General features: G+C 34.6%; 1 long non-coding RNA gene across 1 annotated transcript; it reads right to left on the bottom strand.

Moving 5' to 3' along the window:
* Positions 1-5,936: 5,936 nt before the first annotated feature.
* On the bottom strand, positions 5,937-14,680 carry LOC112789632 (uncharacterized). The gene is made up of 3 exons (XR_011879550.1): positions 14,538-14,680; positions 13,555-13,638; positions 5,937-8,463 (listed from the first exon to the last, which is right to left on the bottom strand). It is a non-coding gene; the product is annotated as an uncharacterized lncRNA (long non-coding RNA).
* Between the last annotated feature and the right edge of the window lie 1,215 nt (positions 14,681-15,895).

The following is a 15,895-nucleotide window of genomic DNA, read 5'->3' as shown; positions in this document are numbered from 1 at the left end:
CTCAGCTTGAGCTTTTACACGTGCAAATGCTTCTCTTGGAGTTAAACACCAAGTTGTAACGTGTTTTTGACGTTTAACTCTGGTTTGTGATGTGTTTCTGGCGTTTTACTCCAGAATGCAACATGAAACTGGCGTTGAACGCCAGTTTGCGTCATCTAAGTTCGAAAAAAATATGGACTATTATATATTGCTAGAAAGCCCTAGATGTCTACTTTTCAACGTAGTTGAGAGCGCGCCATTTGGAGTTTTGTAGCTCTAGAAAATCCATTTCGAGTACAGGGAGGTTAGAATCCAACAGCATCAGTAGTCCTTTTTCATCCTGTATCAGATTTTTGCTCAGGTCCCTCAATTTCAGTCAGAAAATATCTGAAATCATAGAAAAACACACAAACTCATAGTAGAGTCGAGAAATATGAATTTTTCATAGAAACTAATAAAAACATCCATAAAAGCGTATAAATTATCCGCTCATCACTAGACGGATTGTAATCGACTCCTGCCTTCCATATCCTTCCTCTGTTAAACAAACTGTTAAGCAAAATCTCTATACTTTTGATCAAGCAATTCAGGTAACATTCTGATGTTTGTGTTGAATAATAATATAATATACTATTTACATATCTTCCCTCTGCTCTGGTTCTTTTTGTATAATGAATTAAGAATACATTTAAGAGGCATTTATAGGAGAATTCGCTTTCACTTTTTATTATATATTAAAATTCAAGGGCTTCATTGAAAATAGCTTCTACATTGAAGTTCAAATTGGCATTATATACTTAACTATATATAGGGAAAATATTGCATGGGTGACTCCCAGTAAAGAGAAAAGAAAAGAAAAAAAGATATTGTATGAAGTGAACGTGTTTCATCATTTAGCTTCTTGTTTTTTCATTTATTTTCATGTGATTTGCAGTATTGTTATTATGAGAAGTCACAATTTTATATTAGTTAGTTAATCTTTACAGTTTTTGATCTTTTTTTTTTGTAAGACAAGTCTGTGATTTATCTATATATATCATCGCTGCTACTCATACTAATAAGAACATTAATAATACACTTCATTTCATGCAATCTAGCTTAGTCTCATCTTCTCTACTCACTAATTCTCTGATTTAATATCATCACAGTAATTTTTTTTATATTTTAGTGTTCTAACATTGCAAAATTTTTTATTTTTACTTATGGCAGATATATGCAGTGTCTTTCACTATTTGTATTGTGGTAAGTGTAGAAAATAGGTGAATAACCAAAAAATTCTTTTACATACCTAATTAAATAGTTTATATAATTTTATTTGATCTACTTTTTATTTTGTAATTTGATTTCATGTTTATTGCATTGATTTGGAAGTTTGATTTTGCATCCTTTATGGTGTTGATCATTGCCATACTAAATGATGGTAAGATAATATTGTGCTGAATGACTTTCATGTAGTTTGCTTGGATTGTTGTGTGATTTTTCAATGATATTTTCCTTCACCATTATCCCTTTAGGTACCATTATGACAATATCCAAGGATAGAGTGAAATCATCCCTACAACCTGATAGCTGGAAATTGAGGGAGATATTTGCTACTAGTTTTGGACCATTGTGTGATTTTTCTGGCTTATGAAGGACACTGACTTCTTCTTGGTAATCAATTTAATTTCACATTTCTTTAAGTATATTTGGTTGTAGGTAGAAACCAGTAGGGATGAGCTCTAATAAAATTTATACATTAGATTCATCTATGAAAAGTTCACATGTTATCACCTACTAGGGGAAATTGTGACAGTTATGAACAATAACTTTTTGTTGTTGCAGGACAAGTTTGGTGTAAGGTCTCTGAGACATAGTCCTGTAGAAATGATGGCAACCCTTTACCTACAAATCAGTATTTTTAGCCAGGCACTAATTTTCATCACTAGGTCTTGCAACTGGTCCTATGTTGAAAGATATAGTCTTCTTCTACTGGGTTCTTTCATGATTTTTTAGCTGGTAATTTTAATTCTTTTTGTTCTCCTCTCAGTAGCCTAATATGTAAAGATATGTGCTGGCTTAATTTTTCTTCTGTTGTAACTGAAAATTTTTCTGTAATTGGCAGGTGGCAATTGCTCTTGTAGTATATGCTAATTAGAGCTTTGCAAGAATCAAGGGAATGGGATGGGATTGGATTGGTGTAATCTGGCTCTACAGTTTAGTGACCTATGTGCCTCTTGATTTGCTTAAATTTGTGATTATATATTTATCTATTGTTTATTTAGTATTTTTTTATATTAATATCTCAAGTTTAATAAATATGATGTAAAAAAAATAAGTTATAGTAAAGAGAAATGGTATAACCCATTTGAGTAGTTAATCAGCTTTTTTTAAGTTCTTGTATGAAATTGTGGCAGTTCAAAACCGTCACATTTTAAAAAAAATCTGGATAAATTTGCGGCGATTTCAAAACCGCTGCAATTTTTTTTAAATCCATTGACAAAAATAGCGGCGGTTTTGTGACCGCTGCAAAATCAATTATCTAAATTGCGGTGGATGTACCAGTGGTTTATTAGAACCGCCGCAAAATCAACCTACAACCCCCTAATAGGCGAAGTTTGTGGAACCGCAAGAATTTTGTTTTGCGGCAGCTTTAAACTACCACAAATCCATCAAAAAATCGCCGCTATTCGGTATGTCTCTTGTAGCAGAGTAGCGACTATATTAATGGTGAATCTGATGAGAATAATGGTGGTTTTGTTGCGCCCACAGTGAGGACGGTGGTTTTATCCCTTTTAAAGCTTGAGTATGATTATGGATATGTTTAATTGTGAATATGATTGTGATTTGTGTTATGGAATGTCGGAAAGATGACAGGACACTTTCCCTACGAGACATAATTATATATATATATGAGATTTTATTCCCTATGTCCTCTTTCTGATTGCGAGGTCTACAGGACACTCTCCATGCGAGGTGTACAGGGCACTATTCCTGCAAGATGTTGATAAATGTAACGAGCCCATTTTTGGCAAGTCGGGGTTACTGTCAGTCATCAGGTGTCACTTCTCAGTAACCCTATAAATTGTAGACTCAATAATATTTATTACATATGAGACTTTCGTACTAACGGAATTGCATATGTTATCTTATTTGTATCATATCTTTTTTCCTAATAAACCAGGTAGCAATAACCAAACTATCATTAGAGATATACAATATAAAATAAATACCAACTAACAACAAAATCAAATAGCAACGAGATTACAGAAAAGCTTTCACACCTATATGTATCACAAGTTAGTTCATACAAACTTGACATAATTATATATACACACACACAATTGACAACTTCCCAGATACCTAGTTTATGTAGAAAATTCCTAAGTTGGTACTTGCACTAACAAAAGAAAATATCAAGTCATATCCCTCAAAATGCTACAAAAGTAAGGAAAAAGCATAGTCTAAGGAATGAAATCCATCTATCCTATAATTGTCCACTGTCGAGGCATAAGTCTGCTGACACCATCTCAGCTCTAGTTTCGAGCACCTCTCACAACATCTCCTGTATGGTCCTGAAACACATGCTTCTCTAGTACCTCTATGAATAGAATTCTAATAGCGGCGACCAAGTTTGGATCTTCCATCTGTGGGGAAAAGGAAAAAGAAGGAGTCAGAACCTATATGGTTCCCAGTAAGGTGACATCACAAAAACACATCTCTCTCATGAAACCTTGAATTTTGGTTCTATCGTAATATTTATTTTCAGTTTACTTTGTCCTAAGTACTATACTAAACTTCTTTTCTCCTTTCCATACTTGTGGGGTTTGACATAATTCTTCTTTGGCATCTTTCTTTGGGATTCATGTCATTCTTACACTATTTTCTACGACTATTATTCCTAACTTTACTATCTTATTCTAAGCTTTGAAGAAATTTAAATCATAAAATTTAAAAAATACAGACAAGAATCAGAGAATAGAAATTTAGCGAGAAGCTGATAGCACATAGTAGAAAGAATGAATCGTAAACAATCACAATCAAATGCACAAGCAATTTATGATGCATGCCTGTCCCTAGTGCAAGCCATGAGCTCATGCGTTGGTTGTCTACCCACAATCCGACGTTACCCTGGGCTACGCCCGGATATAATTTCTCTAATGTTTTAGTTAGGCACATTGGTATCATCATGGGTGAACCCATGTCAGTTAGGATACCTTGGCATCACGGGTTTATTCGTGTCAGTTAGGCCGAATCATAATCATAATAATTTTGCTAGCATCTCTAGTGTGCATCACAATGAGAAACAGGCTGTCAATCAGGCAGGTGTCCCCACTTTAGCAATCTCTGGTTAAAATCTTGGGGCTTTTCTTATTCTCTGCATTACTCTCTTGGGGACTTTTGCCCCCCAGCTCTTTGTACCTTATAAAATATTCATATATATTGTAAAAAGCTCAAGCACGGAATCTTTAATTATACAAGATAATTCTGTAGGCTTAAAGCTTTCATATAAAACTAATTTTAAGGCAATTTGATTAAAATTGAATTTTATAAAAAAATTTGAAGTTCTGCCATCACTTTGAGAGCAAAAAAATAGCAAAGCTGTAGTTTTAGTAAATTCATGAAAAATCTAATTCTATCCAAATGTCATTAAAATTTAGTGACGTTAAATAAGATTCACCTAGCTTTCAAACAAAGCAAATTTCAGTTCAATATCATATCACACCAAAAAGTTATACAGCTTGAAATATGGCCCTGTTTTAGAGGAAGCTAGTTGAAAAGGGCAGTGAGCTAGTCACCTTCTCACATGTATAACTATTTTTATAAACATGACATAAGCCTGAAATTTAAACTGAGTATTATAGACATATAAAAAACTTTAAATTTCTACTATTTTCAACTTAATCTCTTATCATCATTTGAAGTTAATTAGGTTGGAAGTTGGTGCTTCTACAGCAAGAGAATAGAATTTTTTGCAGAAATCATCAATTTTAAAAAATTCATTTTTTCCAATCTACTTATTAGCAAATTTTGAAATTTTTATAGGACATTCAAGACATATTAAAGTTTCATATAAAAATAACTTTATCTAAAATAGTAGTCTAAACTGCTCCCAGAAAAGATTTTAATTCACTGTTGATTATGCAGAAATTCTGCATGAGCAATTTTTACAACCTTATATACCAAATCTTATATCTACGCCTATAACTCTTCTAAAATTATAATTCTATCTCCACTTGGTCATTCTTACTTGTTTATTAAGTCATCAAAGTCCCAAGAAAAATATTTCATCATCCACACATTTGGTGAGATTCCAAAGTTTTTGTTCAAACAACCAAAATTCCAAACATAACCAGGAATATTCATCATCTAATTCATCATCAATCATCACAATCAGCCATTGACGATCAGATTTTCTATCGGTAAAGAATTCACTAATAAGTTCGCATTATAGGTATAGTTTCTAAACCAATAGAGAATCTTTTCGTACAAAAGTTTCGTTGTCATAAGTAACAAAACCAAATAAATTTATAAACCGAAGTATTCAAACCTCGGGTCGTCTCTCAAGGAATTGCAGGGAGGTGTGTTTTATTATTGATTATGGAAAAAGTATCTTTTTGGGGTTTTTAAATAGGTTGAACAAGAAAAGTAAATTGCAAGAAATTAAATGAATAACTAATAAAGCTCTTGGCAAGGTATGAGAATTAGAAGTCCTATCCTAGTTATCCTTATTAATTGTGATGAGAATTGGCTTTTGCTCCCACTTGGTCAACCTCTAACTATGAAGGTATGTTAAGTGGATAAATCAATTTGATTCCTTAAGTCCTAGTCAATTCCTAAGAAAAGACAAGAGTTAGGAAAATTCAAATCAATCAGCAAAAAATTCCAATTTTCAATCATCAGCTGAGTTTGATAACTCAAGAGTCTCTAATTACTCAACCAAAGCTAAGAGTGTAAAAAGCTAAATTAAAATCATATATCTGAAATACCTCGAATTATATTAAATGGAAAATTAGATTGAACATAAGAATCCATAAACCAAATTGGCAACATCAATTAATCAACTAAATTAATAGAATAAATAAAAGTAGATGAACACATAAAGAAAAGTAAAGGAATATTAAACCTGGAAATTGAGAAGTAGAAATTCTAATCCTAAAAGAAATCCTAAAACCTAAAACCTAAGAGAGAGGGGAGAGCTTCTCTCTCTAAAAACTACATATAAACCTAAAATTATGAATTATGAGCCTATGCTTTATATCCATTGAGTCTCTGCATGTTTCCTGGCTTTATTCTGTGTTTCTGGGCCAAAAACTGGGTCAAAACGCGGCCCAAAATCGCTCCCATCGTGTTCTGTTAATTCTGCAGATCGCGCATGTCACGCGTACACGTCATCCATGCGTGCGCGTCATTCAGCATTTTTTACTTGCCACGCGTACGCGCCATCCACGCGTTCGCGTAATTCATGCAGACTCAAATCCACACGTTCGTGTTAGGCACGAGAACGCGTCACTGTGATTTTCTCCATTTCGTGCGATCGCGTGAGCCATGCGTCCGCGTCGGTGTTCGCTGGTCATCTTCTTAGTTTCTTGTGTTCCTTCCTTTTTTGCAAGCTTCCTCTCCATTCTCTAAGCCATTTCTGCCCTATGAAGCCTGAAAACACTTAACACACGGATCACGGCATCGAATGGTATAAAGGAGAATTAAAATATATAATAAAAGGATCTCTAGGAAGCAAGTTTCCAACCATAGAACAACTTTGGGAAGGAATTGTAATATCATGCTAATCATATGAATAAGTGGGCAAGAATTTGATAAAAACTACTCAACTAAACACAATGTAAACCATAATAGTGGTTTATCAACCTCCCCATACTTAAACATTAGCATGTCCTCATGCTTAGCTTAAGGAGATAAAACAAATAAGTAGGGAAAAGTAAGACTCATGCAATGCAACCTATGAATGTGAATACAACTACATGCTAAGATGTTTCTATCTACTTGGTTAAAAACAAACAAGTTCTCCAAGACAAATACAAACCAAATTTCACTAATTCAAATCGTACAATAAAATGCAAGTAAACTTGTAAGAAGATAGCTCATGAAAGCAGGGAACATAGAATCAAGCACTGGACCCTTACTGGCAGTGTATATCACTCTAACTCTCAAGTATCTAGGGTTAATCACTCTACTCTTCCCTAGTCATGCTTTCTCAGCCTTGTTCTTCATCTAACCAATCAACAAATATTTAACATACGAATGCAAACATTATGAGGTCTTTTCAGGATTGTAATAGGGTTGAGGTAAAGGTAAGGATATATGTATGGCCAAGTGAGTTATAATATGAATCTTTAACTAACCTAAGCTCTTACCTAATACACACACATACTCTATGTAATTCTAAAAATCACACCTAGCTACCCATAATTCTCACTTTTGTATCACATACTCATGTACCAAATTTTTTATATTTCTTTATCACATGTGCATTGATCTTTCTATTAAAGCTTAACATTGGAGTATTTTTGTCCCCTTATTTATTTACTTAATTATTGAATTTTTTTGAATTTTTTTTTGTGTAGAGAAATAAACATAACTTATCAATACACATGGATTTTCCATTATTTAATTATTTTAGTTTTTCATGAGTAGGTTCCCAAATTTCTAATATTCAAATAAATTAGAAATATGATACATTCCCTTATTAACCCATGTTCCCACAGTTTCCCCACACTTAGTTGATGCACAACCTCTATCTTAAACTAACCAAAGATTCAATTGGGATATTTAATTTATTTTTCTGCTTAAGGCTAGTGATGTGGTAAAATATTAAACAACTGGGGATAAAAGGCTCAAGGTGGCTAACAAAGGTGATTGAAAGGGTAGGCTTTTTGGGGATAAGTGAGCTAATAATCAAATGATGGTCTCAATCATATGCAAGCATGTAAATACACTAAATAGTGGACATATAGAATGGAACAAAGTAAAGATTGCAATCATAGAGAAGAAAACACACAAGAATAAAATATTTATGGTTAAATAATGTAACCATATAAATAAGCTCAAAATCTCACAGGTTGTGTGTTCTTTGGCTCAAAAAATCATGTTCCAAATACAACTTCAAACAAATTTAACACATAGAAAATTTTAATTTTTAATTTAAATTAGTGAAATTTTTCAAAAAATAGGGTCCTAGAAAGAAACTTATTATTTTTCAACCAAGTAGTACTTAAATGCAAACAATCAACTATACATGCAATCTATTATGCAATGCAACAATGAACTAATAAAGAAAATAAGATATTGGTGTTGAGAAGAGAATAACTAACCCATGGAGATCGGTATCGACCTCCCCACACTTAAAGATTGCACCGTCCTCGGTGCATGCGAAGATATGTAGGTGGACGGGCTGCTACAACTGATGCTTTTTTCTAGAAATTGTGCAGATGGACTTGTCTGTTGCCCCTTTGAGAAGCTTTTCCTTTTCCTTCTTCGGTGGCCATCCTGAAAAAAAAGAAAAAGGAAGAAAGGTAACCCAAAAACAAAGATAGAAAACAAATAAAATTATGAGTGGGTAATGCCAAATAATAAGGGTCTCAATTACATGGTAGCTACAACATGCAAGTGAGGAAACACTATAAGCACATGGCATATCAATGGTCAGACATTGCAACAAAGGGGAAGAGATAATGGGTAATGAAAAATAATATAAATTCATGTCAATGCAAAAGGAGTATAAGTAACATAAAAAATTAGCATTGACTTAAATAATATTACCCAACAATATAAAACAAGTCATTAAGCACCAAAATAATACCAGAAAAGATACAACAGTTGAATAAGAACATTTAACACCAACGGTAGATTAATAAATTTAGAAAAGAAAATAAAAATATGCACAAAATTAAAATGCAATGAATGAATGTATGCAAATAAATTAAGTAAAATAGAATGAGAGATAATAAGAATGGGAAGTGAAAGAAAGGAAGAAGAAGTAAGGAAGAGAGGAGGAAGGAAAATTTAAGATTGGTGAAGAAAAGATAAAATTTCTGGCGCTGATTTAGATAAGCTGTGCGGCGCAACCGACGCGGACGCGTGGAGCACGCGTTCGCGTGAGTTGCAAAATTTTCTGATGACGCGTACGAGCGGGGCACGCGTACGCGTGACTTGATTTGTGCCATTGGCGCGAGAACAGCCTCGCGTTCGTGCAACTCTCTGTCTCAAACGCATATTGCTAAAATTCGACGCGCACGCGTGCATGGCCTTTCTTTTTAAATTGACGCGGACACGTGGGGCACGCGTTCGTGTGGTAGGGCTTGTGCTTCTAGCATGGTTCTAGCCCCACTCCATCACAACTTGCTGCCATACACCTATTTACGTCGATTTCGCGGGGTCACGCGTTCGTGTGGGTGATGTGCACGCGTGGAAGGCTGGATTCGCAAAGGACGCAGATGCATCAGGGACGCGTTCACGTGGGCGTGTTTGTGCCTGACGCACGCCTCCAGCCATGCTCCCACGTGACTTTCTATTCAAATCTCCTTTTTCGCTAATTCTCCTTTGACACGGACGCGTCAGCGACGCTGGCGCGTCGCGTGCTTCCTCTCTTGTTGTTTTTTTTTTTTTGTGCAGTATGCAGAATGCAATGCTGATGTGTATGTTATGCATAATTCCAGGTTCAATAAAATATAATAAAATAAAACTTAAAAACAAACAAAATGAAATAAAATTGAAATTGAAAAAGAAACGATCATACCATGGTGGGTTGTCTCCCACCTAGCACTTTTAGTTAAAGTCCTTAAGTTGGACATTTGGTGAGCTCCCTGTTATGGTGGCTTGTACTTGAATTCATCCAAAAATCTCCACCAATGTTTGGAATTCCAATAGCCTCCGGGATCCCAAACTAGGCGCAGGAAGTCTTCAAGCAAGTTAAAGCAAGTGACAAGGCCCCAAGAGTATTGATTGCTAGACTGAATTCCAGGGTCCCAAATCTTGCTTTTGCACCCGTCTTCTTGTTGAATATCGTGATTCCATCCGGGTGGCAAGCAGTCTGAATTCTCACTGAAGTGGCCAAACAACATCCTAAACCCATTCAATTGAGCTCTACACCAACCTTTGCATTTAAACATTGAGCATACAACCATGTTGAACCTTGCTTGACCACTCCAACCACTAACCATCTTTCTCTTACTCTTAATGTCACAAAGAGCTCTAAGTTGACCATCCGTCTCTAGTAAAGCATATTCAAGTGAGCTAATTAAGCTTAGAGATGAGAGATTTACCTACTTGAATGAAGGAATGGATGGTGATGGCTTTGGGGGAGAGGCCTCTAACAACTTTGACAAGGTGATTTCCAGCTCCATTCCCTTGAGCTCTTCTTTGACAACTTCCACCTCTTTGCAAGCTTCTTCAATATCAACCCCTTCCTCTTGGTAGCTTTCTTCCAATTCGATCTCTTCTTCATTGTTCACCAAGAGCATGGGAGGTTGTGCTTTTTCTTCTTTAATCTTCATGTCAAGTCCAATGGGAGAGGATTCAATTGTAGATAAGAATTCATCAATGATTGAATCCATCTCTTGATCATTCCCTTCAAATTCTTCAACCATGATATGCCTTGGAGGTTGTACACCCTCCTCAACATCAAATTCAAACTCCTTAGAAGGGAGTTCTGTGACTTGATGTTCCCATGGATGTTCCGCATCTCCCAACTCTTCGACCACTTCTTCCTCTTCCTTGGGAGGTATGGCTTCTTCCAATTGTTCCAACACAAAGTCATGCTTTTCACGGTCCACCGGAATTTCTAGCTTCTCCTTCATGCTACGTTCTTCAGTAGATTCTCCACATGAAGCCATGGGAGTTCCTTGAGTATCTAAACGTCGGAAAGGTAATCGATTAATTGCTTGCTCCAGTTGGTGAATGGTTGCATTGAGTCGATCCACTGTCTCCTTGAAACGATCATTTGACTCTTGTTCCACTTGGATAGCATAATTAGGATCATATGGCTCATAGGGTGGTTGGCATGATGGATATGGGTTAGATTCATACTGAGGTGTTTGGTTGTAGGGGGCTTGTGAGTATGGTGGTTCAAAGGTGTGCTGGGGAGGCGGTTCATAAGCATATGGTGGGCCTTGTTGGTAACCACAAGGGGGTCCACCATATTTATTGTCTTGGCATGCATTGTAGGATGGTCGTTGTTCATGATACCTTGGAGAGTGTTGTTGCCAAAAGGGTTGATCAGATCCTCGTGACTCCTTCTCTCTTTGATTGTTTCGACCTTGATGCATGTTTCTGTTATAGCTTCCATCCCTTACAACAACATTAGAACCAAACTCAAAGCGACATGGGTGAGAACTCATAGTAGCTAATAAAAATTAAAAACAAAAATAAAAATAAACAAGCAAAAAGCAAATATTTACAATAACCAATAATAAGGCACATGTTTGCAATTCTCCAACAACAGCACCATTTTGACGATCGGATTTTCTATCGGTAAAGAATTCACAAATAAGTTCGCATTGTAAGTATAGTTTCTAAACTAACAGAAAATTCTTTCGTACAAAAGTTTGGTTGTCACAAGTAACAAAACCCAATAAATTTATAAACAGAAGTATTCAAACATCGGGTCGTCTTCTCAAGAAATTGCATGGAGGTGTGTTTTATTATTAATTATGGAAAAAGTATCTTTTTGGCGTTTTTAAATAGGTTGAACAAGAAAAGTAAATTGTAAGAAATTAAATTAATAAGTAATAAAGCTCTTGGCAAGGTATGAGAATTAGAAGTCTTATCCTAGTTATCCTTATCAATTGTGATGAGAATTGGTCTTTGCTCCCATTTGGTCAACCTCAAACTATGAAGGTATGCTAAGTGGATAAATCAATTTGATTCCTTAAGTCCTAGTCAATTCCTAAGAAAAGACTAGAGTTAGGGAAATTCAAATCAATCAGCAAAGAATTCCAATTTTCAATCATTAGCTGAGTTTGATAACTCAAGAGTCTCTAATTACTCAACTAAAGCTAAGAATGTAAAAAGCTAAATTAAAATCATATATCTGAAATACCTCGAATTATATTAAATGGAAAGTTAGATTGAACATAAGAATCCATAAACCAAATTGGCAACATCAAGTAATCAACTAAAGTAATAAAATAAATAAAAGTAGAAGAAAACAAAAAAAAGTAAAGGAATATTAAACCTGGAAATTAAGAAGTATAAATCCTAATTCTAAAAAAAATTCTAAATCCTAAAACCTAAGAGAGAGGGGAAAGTCTCTCTCTCTAAAAACTACATCTAAACCTAAAATTATGAATTATGAGCCTATGCTTTGTATCCATTGAGTCTCTGCATGTTTTCTTACTTTATTCTGTGTTTCTGGGCCGAGAACTGGGTCAAAACGCGGCCCGAAATTGCTCCCAGCGTGTTCTGTTAAGTATGCAGATCACGCATGTCACGCGTACACGTCATCCACGCGTGCGCATTATTCAGCATTTTTTTCTTGCCACGCAGTACGCGTCGTCCACGCGTTCGCGTCACTCGTGCAGACTCCAATCTTTTCTCCATTTCGCGCAGTCGCGTGAGCCATGCGTCCACGTCGGTGTTCACTGGTCATCTCCTTAGTTTCTTGTATTCTTTCCATTTTTGCAAGCTTCCTCTCCATTCTCTAAGTCATTCCTGCCCTATGAAGCTTGAAAACACTTAACACACGGATCACGGCATTGAATGGTATAAAGGAGAATTAAAATATACAATAAAAGGATCTCTAGGAAGCAAGTTTTCAACCATAGAACAACTTTGGAAAGAAATTGTAATATCATGCTAATCATATGAATAAGTGGGCAAGAATTTGATAAAAACCACTTAATTAAACACAATATAAACCATAAAATAGTGGTTTATCAGCCATCATTAACAACAAATATCATCAACAATCATCATAGCCGCATATACCAACACATATAGCTACTTAACTCTTTACTCTTGTGTTGCTTAAGCCACTGAATTTATTCCAAACCCCATCTTGTAACTTTATTGAAGTTTCTTTCGATTATGGTCTCCCTCCTTGACCCGAATTCGACTAGCTTGAAAGAAGTTCTTAGACCCGAATTCGACTAGCTTGAAAGAAGTTCTTAGAGGATGATTAGTGTGAATTTCATTGTTAAATTTTTAAGAAGAATAGGTTGGTGAAGATGGTGAGGCTGTTGGTTTTTTTGAAGAAAATGACTTGATAGAGGCTAGTACTTCCTGATTCTCCTTCCTCCAATGCTTTGGCCAGCTCCTTTACTCCACCCCTTGTGTTTTTCTTGCTTAACTTGGTCACATTCTTGGATGTTTGTGGCTGAAAAAGTTGGAGTTATTGGAGCGCTAATGTATCTTGCTAATAATACACGACCTGACATATCATTTGCGGTGAATTTACTAACAATGTATCGTTCCCCTCCAACCAGAAAATATTGAAATAAAATCAAACAATTTTTTTGATATCTTCATGGAACAGTTGATATGGGTTTGTTTTATCCATATGAATCTAAGTCACAATTAGTTGGCTATGCAAATGATGGATACTTGTCTAATCTACACAAAGAAAAATTTCAAACAGGATACCTGTTTACATATGGTAGTACAGCTATATCATGAAGTTTCACGGAACAGACAATTGCAGCAACATCCTCTAGTTATGCCGAAATACTAGCGATACATGAAACTAGTCAGAGTGTTTTTGGCTCAGGAGTTTAATCCAATATATTCTATCATCATGTGGACTAATTGATCATAAGATAGTTCCAATTCACTATAAGAAAAAGCAATATTTATAACAAAAAAATTATTACAAAAAATCAAAATTTTGAAACAAAAGAATTTTGTAATAAAAAAAGGGGTCGTTGCAGTATGTCCCGTTATAAAAAATTTTTGTAACAAAAAATGGAATTTTTACAATTCAAAGTGATATTTTATAATAAATTTTTCTGATACAAAAAACCAGAAATCGTTACAAAATTGGTAACAAATTTTGATCTTCAAAATATTTTTTGTGACAATATATTTTTTCTTATCATAAAATTTTGTTACAAAATATAACGATTTTGTAATAAATTTTTTTAATATAAATTGCATGCATAATTTACTAAATTATGTTTTAAATTAACTAATATATTAACTATTTTACTAAGCAAGTCTATATTTATATAATATGTAAAAACATACATAATTCAAACATGCTTCATTTAGCTAAAATTGTTTTAAAACAAAATAACATTAGTTAGTACATTGATTAGTTCTACAAGTTATATTTCTTGCACAAGTTCAACCAAAAGTTAAAAGTTCTAACATATATTAGTGTCTCTATAAATCAAAATATTCTTAAGTCCTCAAGGTAGCATGTGATCACCATTTTAGCAATCTTGTAAATAAGAAAAACCGAAACAAAAAATTAGAAACAAGATATAACACCATTTTAAAATTCATTGTATTCATTGCATGCCATTCCTACAGCAAGTTCACTGTATATTTAACAGTTCCATGCACTAAGCTCAGTATACGAACAAGGCAGGGTATAATAAGTTCGTACTATGCCACAAGCATTATACCTTGGCATCCTCAAAGAAGGATTTTAGTCCTTCTATTGATAATTTGAAGTTGTCATAAACCTTTAGGTTTCTTCTTAGCCACTTCGAAATGAATGCTCTACTTCTTTCTTCACGAAGACGTTCATCTATTACTAGAAGAAGAGTTACATAGGAAAAGGCGACAGCAACAACTAAACCTTATACTTTTAGATGGGCATGGCAGTATAGATCAAGGGCCATAGTGTAAACAGAGTAAAAGAAGGATAAACAAGAAACAAATAACTTGGTAAAGACATCACTAAATCAGTTCTTAAATTCTGAAACAAGATAGACAGTAGAAGAGATATAATATGATCAGCAATTCAGCATAATTACCCAAAAGGATTATTGCCCCATAGTCAAGCTTATGTCATATACAACGCCCTACAGAAGGTAAATGTAATCAGTATAAGAAAAATAAAGAATGATTAACTTGGCTTGGGTTACAATGTGGAAAACCAGAGCCATGATTTACCTGCTGCTTGATTTAAAGCACGGAATGCTTGGTGACAATACCACTCACTTCTGCTGAGAAGATTTTTGGATGATTTGTACATATCATTATATTTTTTTCTTTAGAGAAACTTGAATATCATTTCTGCAAAAAAGTGACGATAAATTAGGCAATCAGAAATTAGCCAGTAGGATTCTTCCTTCAAGAGAGAGGGGGGTTGTTAGTAGAAAAAAATATGTGAAAGGTAACAGGAAATGCCATTAACTCAAATAAAAACAAAATTTCAAATGGGGCAACTGATTGGGACTATCAATTATAAATTTATATTCCATATCACAAGCTTCCACTAATATCCATTTCCTGAACTAACCTTAATCATATCAAAAGTAAACAGCCACATGATCAATTTAACTTTAAATCAAAAAGCAAATTTAAATGAGAACGAAAGCATATAATGTAAAATAAATATTTCAAAGTGCAACTCTAAATAATCAAAGATGAGCATTTACCCACCCCCAAAAAACGAAAAAAAAGAGCCAAAATATATATAATCTTTGAGAGTTGAGACTAAGAAAACAGCAACTCAAGACGTGTTTGAGGAGCCTAATGCCAAAACATACTTGTTCTAGTTGCTTAAGGGAAAGATGGTAGCATTGCTGCATGAAGAGATGCTCTGCTACCCGTTTAAATAAGTATCTACATGTGATGAGAAAGTAAAATTGATGCCTTCATTATTGAAAACTTGAAGACTTGAATCAACGTAAAATAAATGGTGCATTCAATAGTGAAAAGAAAATAAGAAGGACGAAAAATGAAAAATACAGCAGCATAACAAGTAACAACAACAACAACAGCAGCATTACAAAAGACAACGGAAATCACAAAT

Source organism: Arachis hypogaea, chromosome 3 (genome assembly GCF_003086295.3).
Source record: "Arachis hypogaea cultivar Tifrunner chromosome 3, arahy.Tifrunner.gnm2.J5K5, whole genome shotgun sequence".
NCBI lineage: Eukaryota > Viridiplantae > Streptophyta > Magnoliopsida > Fabales > Fabaceae > Arachis > Arachis hypogaea.
Note: the sequence above shows the minus strand (reverse complement) of the source record. Positions and strands in the feature narration are given on the sequence as shown.